General features: G+C 38.1%; 1 long non-coding RNA gene across 1 annotated transcript; it reads right to left on the bottom strand.

The window, feature by feature from the left end:
* Positions 1–5: 5 nt before the first annotated feature.
* Positions 6–2,087, bottom strand: LOC107834419 (uncharacterized). Its single transcript, XR_001660211.1, has 2 exons — positions 1,442–2,087; positions 6–1,172 (listed from the first exon to the last, which is right to left on the bottom strand). It is a non-coding gene; the product is annotated as an uncharacterized LOC107834419 (long non-coding RNA).
* Positions 2,088–9,298: the final 7,211 nt, after the last annotated feature.

The following is a 9,298-nucleotide window of genomic DNA, read 5'->3' as shown; positions in this document are numbered from 1 at the left end:
GTTTCCTGCTGATCCTCAGAAGCTGCAGCAGTTTGAGTCTAAAGAGACTCTGACTGGATCATGATGACCTTTGACCTGAATGGTTTCCATCCTGTTTATTTCCTCCTGTCTGTCATTTTGTATCTGATGTTTTTCTCTTTGGATGGATGAAGATGAAATTGTAACTCGGCTCCATTTCGAGGCTTCATGGAGTTTTGATCTGAACTTGGTTCAGTTTTTAAAGTTGATCATTTTTCTCTGATTCATTTTCATCCTGAAATATGAACCATGTTTCAGTTCAGCCGTTTCCAGGCTGCATGTTGCTTCATTTGGATCCAGTTTCTGATGTTTGTGCAGCTCTGGTCTTTCTATCTGCTGCTGGAAACGACTCAGTGAGGAAATGAAGCAATCAAACTGTTACTGATGATTTTAAATCTAATATTTTCATTTCCTATTTTCTGCTGAGCTTTCATTACCCAATTCATGTTTGCATCATCAGAATATAATATTTTTACCTTTTTGAATTCTGTACTGAAAAATTCACTAAGCGTATAAAAAACTCAAATCTATTAACTAGCAAACACTCTAGAAACAAATTAAAACTGAATTAAACAAACTAAACTAAATTTAAAGCCCAAAACTTTTATAACTCTGGTTGAAACTTTATGTTTCAGTAATGAGGCTTATAAATATCCAGAGGATCTTTAAACAAAACCAGGATCTTGGATTAAGCCATAATTTTCTGGATATTCTGGTTTAATTAAACCTCGATTCAGTTTCACAACAGAGGAAACGCTACGTTGCCATGGCGATTTATTCTGTGAAGCTAGCTGCTCCAGACCAGGCTAACATCTGGATTAATCCTGGAGCTTCATCTGTTCAGTCAGCGAAGAAAAACTGATGAGTTTTGTTTTCTTTTGTCTTTTTTATTACTCTGCATTAATTAATTTTGGTTTTCAGTCTAATATTGTTGTAACATCATGATGTTAGAATATATTATCAATTTTAAAAGCATCAGTGTGGATTTCTTCCTGTTCTTTGGGTTTCTCTGTTCTAAGTTTGACATAAAGGCCTTTAATAGACCGTTACAGTTTTTAGGGGATTAGAGAAATGGGTCATAAAGAAACTCAGGTTTTGTAATCAAGTCCAGCCAAATTAGTTATAACAAACTTTACTGATGAATTTTAATGTAACTTAAAATAATATGTACAATGGAAATTAACTTTAGTTTTGTTAATGTAATGCAGAATTAAACACAATATTTAAAACAAATACTTATTTACATTATTAATAAACCTTTTGTCTTCATCCAGGTGACTACAATCTTATAAGCTCCATTAAAATTTATCTTCTGTCTTTTTGATTGTCATTAAGCTGCTTTTACTCTGACAGTTAAACAAGAAATTGTCCCTTCAAAAGAAAAGCATCACAACTCAAACAGGAAGTTAACTGTAGGTGAAACTAATGAAGGATTTTCTAAGTTATTAGTATAATTATTTGCACATTGTTGTCAACATTTTAACCCCATACTTCCCAGAAACTGTAAATGTTCTTATATATAATCTGTTGTTCATGTTTGTTCTGTATAAATAAGTTGTGGATCAGAAAAGAGTAACATGAATTAATCTGCTGCCAGATTCACTCGTTATATTAACTTCTACTGTTTGTTTATAAATTTAAAGTTTATTTGAGCAAAGGACAATAATGATTATGATTTTTTTATTAATGGTTTAGGAATGTATGTTTGGGCTAATGACACATTTAAATGAGCCGCTATCATTTGCTGTTGTAGCAGCAGTTTCTTTATTGACTATGATAAAAATTCAGTTCCTCATAATCCTCCATCAACATGTTGGTTTGGTGTGAGGGATGGTGATGGCACTAAATTAGGGTTAGAATGCGGGTTTTGATGTCTTTGATGTTTTTACTTTTTTTATATATATAATGAAGTTATAAAGGTTAGAGTCCTTGTCAAATGGCGGTTTGACAAAAGTCCTACAGAAGGAAAGGCTTGTAGAGCCTCTTATTTTCCAGGAGACCCCATAAGGGCAAGTCCTCATGTGGATAATCTTCTTTTTTTTTGTTTTATTTTTAAATCTCTTTCTCTTTCTCACTGTTTATTCAATGTACCTTTTTAATCTTTTTTTAAATCTCTTTAATGTTATCTTTACTTTCTATTTTTTTTTATTTTTCTTTCTCACTGTTTCCATTTTAATGATGTAATGTTTTTATCTTATTTAAAATCTCTATCTTTCTCACTGTTTATTCATTGTCACATGCTGTTTTTATTTTAATTATGTAAAGCACTTTGAAATGCCTTGCTGCTGAAATGTGCTATACAAATAAAATTTGATTGATTGATCTGAGCTGTTTGGTTTGCTGAAAAGAAGGAACAAATATTGTAATAACAGATTTTGGATCTTTATTTTTTTTGTACTTGCATTTTTTCTTGATACAGATTTTTTAGTAAAATTCTTGGTTTTTAATGCATTCCTTTCTTTTCTGAGAGTCCTTCAAGAATTACAAAGATACTGGATCTGCTGCCATAACATGTGAGTTTCACTTTCTGAAACAAGACACAAAAAATTGGCCTTAGGCTAGCCTGGGTCTTCATGTGGCCAAACTTGCCAAAGCAAAGAACACAAGCACTGTGTCACGTCAGTCAAGTTGCTAAATAATGCACATAAAGGATAACTTTATGTTATTTGTTATGTTTTATTTGTTAGATTAAAGTTGGAGGGGAAAAAAATTGGCTGTCTTTAAAATATGTTTAATATTAAGGGCTAACGTTACAGTAATTGTGTTTAATAACTTTAGCTAACATTAACTTACAGCAAGGTAGGATTGGCTTGAATTGCTTATAGCTAACATTACAGAGAAAGAGAACATAGTCAATGTTATTTTCTCAAAGAAAATGTAAAGTTAATAAGACACATACCTCATATGTATTAGGTATCAAACTTCGGCTTCTTTTTAAACAGGAGGTCTGGCCGTTATAACTTGTGTTAGGTTTGCGCCACAATATGGAAGATTTCTTCTTCACCAACACACTGCACGCCTGTTCGTGGACTGCTGCCTCTCACTGGTGGAGACGGTGTATTGCACTACTTAGCCCTTGTGTTTAGAAATGGGGTCCATACCAACCGACCCCACACATGTAAAACTTTTATCATTTGCCACAGTTCTCTACGTTTGCCTCAGGCCTCGCACGCATAAGGGTTAAACAGCCTTAAATAATGTTTCAAATGCTAAGTTCATAAGTGCTCCATAGACATCTCGCTGTAAAACTTTAGGATCAATTAAATTAAGAAAATTAAGACCAAACAACATGGCAGAGCTTTATAATATTACTACATAAAGCTAATTTTTAAAGTTTAATCGGTAATACTTTTATAACAAATTTATGTCAGATCATCATTTCTTGGTTAATGACAATTTTGAATAATGTCAACTTAGTATTAAGAGTCATGATTTACCGAATGACGCTTTATGACAACAGTCATAAATATCATGACAGGTGTTATGTCACATTAACTTATGACAGTGTCATGTCAGTCTTATTCAGCCCCCCTTCAAATAAAGTGTTACAAAAATTACTTTGACCATAATATTTGTTTTGTCTGTATCTGTTACTGATTTCAGAACAAGAAAATAGCTGGAGGCTGCTGCCCTCTAGTGGACAGATATGACTATCCAAAACATGAGCTTATTGAGTCTTTCTCTTTTTTTTTCATATGGAAAATTATTAAAAACCTAAAACTGAATTTGTTTGGGATTTTAATAATCGTATCGTTCATGTTGGCTGTAATAAATGTGATTTTTTTTCCCTCACCGCTGCGTCATTTCCACATCATTCAAAACAAAGATCTGTTAGTCAGTCCGTTATGACCGCTTCCTCTTCTCTTCCGGTCGTGGTTCGGTCCATGAAGGTTCTGGTGAGCAGATGAACCGGGGATAAAACCGAAACCAGGATGGTGGATTAACGGGAATCGGATATGATAGTCTTCAGGACTTTTCTGCTGTTTTTCCTGAGATCTGTGGCTGCAGATGGAAAAGGTGGGTAACATCCGGTGGAGCTGCTCGGATCCCAGAACAGAAACAAGATAAAACATTTAAAGGATCCAAAATATCAGCTGGTCACCCTGAAATAAAACACAACAGAGAGTTTTAGGCGTAGTGATGGCGCGTCTTTTTGCTTTTTTTAGTTGTTGTTGTTTTACGTGTTTGTTTTGTTGTATTTTTGTTTATTTTTATTGTTACTAGGGGTAAATACAGAGAAACGCCCCGAGTTCTCCTCCTGGATTTCATCCTTTAGTCAAACAGTTTTTCACTGATTCACCAAACAGGAGCCACCAAACAAGCAGCAAACATTAATATGTCTGTCTAAATATCACCCAAACTCCTCAAAATCAAACAGACACTAACTCGTTATCTAGTGGTGAAACAGCAACAGAAAATTCTAGTGATTTATTTTGCGTCCTGGTGCCCCCAGGCCATGCCGCCCTGGGCAGAACACTGATAGGTATTTCTCTTGAACCTTCATAAAAGAACCACAGACAACATATATGAGTTTTCTGACCAAGCTTTTGCAAAAGGAGAAGACTCGGCAAACTGCTCCTCCGAGCCGTTCACTGAGCGTCTGAAGACCTTTGGTCACAGCTTGTCTTTTATTATCGAGCAAAAAGAGGGAAGAAAGACAGCAGAGACAAAATACGACTGAACACAGGCAGTTTCTAAGATGGGGAGTATTCTGGTTGATAAGGAGGCAGCTGAGGAAACGTAATTTAAGGTCTGGGAAACTCAGTTAACTGTTTCACATGAAGACAAACAGGCAGATGGAGCCTCCAGGTCAGTTTATACACACAGAAGGAAGAGAACACTTTAATAATCTATAGACTGAATGTTGATTAACTATTGATTAACATTAGACTGAATATGAACTAAAGTGATAACAAAATGATAAAACCAAAACATCTCTAACAAACACAGACGTGTTTCTGCTTGCCAGAGGTTTCCTGCGTTTTCCCGCAGCGATGCGTCTTACCCTGCAGCTTCCAGAGCCACGGCGATGATGTCATCCACTGGTTTCACCACAACGGGTCAGAACTCAGAGTTCACTCTTATTATGACAACCAGGACCAGCTGGGTCACCAGGACCAGAACTTCAGAGGCAGAACGTCTCTGTTCCTGGATCAGATCTCCAGAGGAAATGCCTACCTGCTGCTGACAGGGGTCAAAGTTCAGGATGAGGGAACCTACAGGTGCTACACCAGCACCATCCATGAGAACAGAGAAACCTTCATGAACCTGACAGTAAACGGTACGAACAGAGAAACCAAGGCTCTCCGCTTGTTTTTAGAGCTTTTTAGATTATTTTTCTGTTTGCAGCTCCAGTCTCTGACATCAGGATCCATCAGGATGGAAACAGGATCACCTGCAGCTCAGAGGGGATCTACCCTCAACCTGAACTCACCTGGTCCACTGAGCCTCCATCCAACACGGCTCTGAATAAAAGTACCAGAGTCCATCAGACTGAAGATAAGCTTTATGACATCAGCAGCTCTCTGACGGGTCCAGATGGTCCAGATCTGATCTACAGCTGCAGCATCAGAACCAGGAGGAACCAGAGGAGAGCAACGTTCAGGGAACTATGTGAGTAAAATTCACTCTGCAAAAACACAAAATATTACCAAATATTTATGAAATATCTAAAAAAAACTAACATGCAAGTAACTTTTCAGTGATATTTATAGGTACCTGATTTAACACAATAATTCCTTGATGTTGCTTAAAACAAGAACTAGATCTACTGGAAGATTATTTTAGTTTTTCCAATATTATCAATCAAGTTTATTTGTATGACATGTCAGCAGCAAAATGGTTCAAGGTGCTTTATACCATAAAAACACAAAGTCACAAAGTTTTACAGTCAACAAGTGAATAAACATTAGATGAGTTCCTCACATTGAATATGTTGCTTAATGTTTCATTCATTATTAGTCTGAAGCAGCTCTAACAAGGAGCTCAGTGTTTCAGCTCTTTTGCAGTTTTCTGGAAGTTTGTTCCAGATTTGTGTTGCATAGAAGCTGAATGCTAAGTGAAATAATTTGCCAATCAATCAATCAAGTTTATTTTTGTAGCACATTTGAACAAAGAAGTTCAAAGTGTTTGAATCAATAAAGTCATAAAAACATCAGTCACTGATTGAGAAACTTTAGTTGAGCAGAACTAGACCTTGTTCATCACAATGAAATAATTATCGACTTTAAATAAGCTCTGATATCTTGTTGAATTATTATTTGTAATTTAGTTTTGTCTTATTTAAAGTTTGCTAAAATATTTACAGTAGAAACTATAATAAAATTCTTGGTCAGATTTTGTGTTTTTCTTTCTGTTTCCTCTGATTTCCAGCTTCTCTTCAGCGAAACTAAAACCGTTTATCTTTAAAGCAGAGACAGAGATTGGAGAGCTTCACTTTCGCACAATGCATCACTAATAAAAACATCAATGTGAGCCTGAAACGTCAGTTTGCTGAGCCAGTCTGGTTGAGTTCTGCTCTGTGTCGGATCCGATCTGCTGGGTTTTTCTGGCTGCAGCAGCAAAGAATGAACATTTTGTTTTTCCTGCTTCTGCCTCTGCAAAGCGACTCCAGGGAAACGGTGATGGGATTTTCTGGATGAGCAGAAAGCGAAGGATTCACTGCTGACTTCCTCTGCCTGGAAACGCTGAGCTGGCAGCAATGATGGGCTTGGTTGGCAGGGAGACTGCATGATTCTACGTTTTCTGGACTTTAGATTCATCAGGACGGCATTCTGTACTAATAATCAATTTAAGCTGTAACAAGAGAAATGAGAATTTCATCCAAAGAAGAAGAAGAAGGTTGGAAAAACATTCCTCTGCCTTCTGATTCTGCAGCAGGACTTGAAATTAGATTTCCATGCAGTTTCTCTCCGATCCGACTGGATTTGAGCTGTTTTAGTAAGAAGTCTGAGCAGAAACATGTAAACCTGGTAGAGGTGGTTCTATGAAATATTCACTCAATGAGGCTGAACATAAATGCACGCCACACTTTTCAGATATTTCCTGTTCCTTTCAGTGTGTTTTTCCTGTCCGACTCCAGCTGCCAGTGTTCGGGGCGGCGTTTCAACGATCCCCTGCTCGGCTCCAAACTCCTCCCTCCAGAACTTCTCTGTCAGCTGGAGGTTCAACCACAGCCAGGTCATCGACACCCAGGCAGCCGGCTCCGCCTTCACGGCTTCAGACGGGTGGAGGGCGTCTCGGCGTCCGGCAGCCTCGCGCTGCGCGGCCTGTCCTCCAATCAGGACGGAGTTTACAGCTGTGAGCTCAGCGATGAAGAGCAGACGCTCATCACCAACATCCTGCTGAAAACACAGGAAGGTCAGATCAAAACCAGAAACTTATTCAGGTTCAAGATGAAAGAGGAGAAAATCATGAATCAGCTTCATTTTTATGTTTTTGTTTCATCTGATGAGAAATAAAACTCCTAAACCAGGAAGTCCAAACCTTCTGCACTGTGGACAAAATCAATAATTAAAATGCTACATAATTTTATTATAAATTAATCATTTTTGTGATTTAGTCATGGAATATGTTCATGAAGTGAAATAGAAAAGAATAATTTATGTCAGGTTTTGAAAACTGATGTTTCCTTTACTAAAAAAACTCCTCCCAAGGGCCACTCATGGCCCCTGGACCGCAGTTTGGAAACCCCTGTCCTAAACTGTGAAGGAAATAAAACAGTTGAACATTTTCTATCATTTTTATCTAATTTGTTGTCTGGATGCTTGTGCCTGCAGTCTCTGACACTCTGATGTCTAAAACAGGTCAGACGCTTTGTGTCTCAGGCAGATTTACCTGAACAGGTGAAGGTGAGTAAAAATGCTTCTGCTGGTGCAAACAGCCACCTCTGGGCTCTACTGCGGTGGAGGAAAGTTCTCTGGAAGGACGAATCACGCCTCTGGGTCTGGTGATCTGACAGAGCAGTCTGGGTTGGATGGGTGTCAAAGTGGAAAGTTTGGTGGAGGGAAGATCTTGCTGTGGGGCTGTTCTGTAGGAGTTGTTCCACATTTTGGATAAATTCACTGCGAACTGAGCTGCGGCGCCATGGAGACGGCTCCTTCCTGTCCCAGATTTAGGCTACGTTCATGGAGGATGCGACCTTTTTACCGCTTCCATATGCGGAGCTGAATCTGATCGTTTCAAACTGTCTGCAGTCTGAACCATCATATCACATTTTGTCAGACTTTTACATCAGTAATGTGAGACACGGGTCATAAATTAGGATGTAAACTATATCTGAAAATTATAATTATGAAATTCTGAAGCAGTCTGAGTCAGTGAAGGCATCACCACTGCTCTTCTTTCTGACTCCACATCCAGTCAGTCTCTACAGGAGCTGCAGCTGAAGGCCGATGCTGTTAACCTTCCTCTGATCAGCTTCCTTCTTGATCTGTTGTCAAACTTTAAAAACAATCCATAAACGTCTCCTTACATGAACAGAGCGCTGCTCTGTGGCGTCAGCGTTCTTCTGTGGATCGCTTTGGGTCGTAAACCGTTGCTGATTTGATTGGTAGCTTCAACAATCATGGAGAAAAAAAATCAGATTTCAGCAACAAATCAGAATCAGTTTATTTGGAGAGGCAGAAGTTACCTGATCTGGCCGCTGGCCTCGCTCGGCCTTCTCGTCCAACATCAGTGTCTGACCTCAAGAATGCTTCAATATTCCCATGAATATCCTCCTAATCCCGGTTTTCCCAGAGGAGTTGGAGGTTCTGCAGGTGTTTTCTCTCCTCGCTGTGTTTTAAAGATGCTGCCAGTTTGTTTAAGGCAAGGCAAGGCAATTTTATTTATATAGCACCTTTCAGTCAAAGACAATTCAAAGTGCTTTTACAGAGAAACAATACCAATCAGACAAGAAACACAAAAAAAACAAAAAAAAATTCAAGAATAGGCAACTTCAAATAGAAATGTTTTTAACCTTGTTTTAAATAAACTCAAAGTTGGGGCAGACTTGCAGTGAGCCGGAAGCTTATTCCAGAGGGCTGGAGCATAAAAACTAAAAGCTGCTTCCCCGTATTTTGTTCTGACTCTCGGAATGACTAATAGGTTTGACTCAGTTGATCTTAAAGGTCTGGGAGGTATGTAGGGCTGAAGAAGATCCGTAATATAATCTGGGGTTTTGTTGTGTAGTTTTATAGACCAATAAAGAGATTTTAAATTCTATTCTTTTAGCAACTGGGAGCCAATGCAACGATCTCAGACCTGGACTGATATGTTGAAAGAACCAAATATTACTTCA

The sequence above is a fragment of the Poecilia formosa genome, unplaced genomic scaffold, assembly GCF_000485575.1.
Source record: "Poecilia formosa unplaced genomic scaffold, Poecilia_formosa-5.1.2 Scaffold616, whole genome shotgun sequence".
Lineage (NCBI taxonomy): Eukaryota > Metazoa > Chordata > Actinopteri > Cyprinodontiformes > Poeciliidae > Poecilia > Poecilia formosa.
Note: the sequence above shows the minus strand (reverse complement) of the source record. Positions and strands in the feature narration are given on the sequence as shown.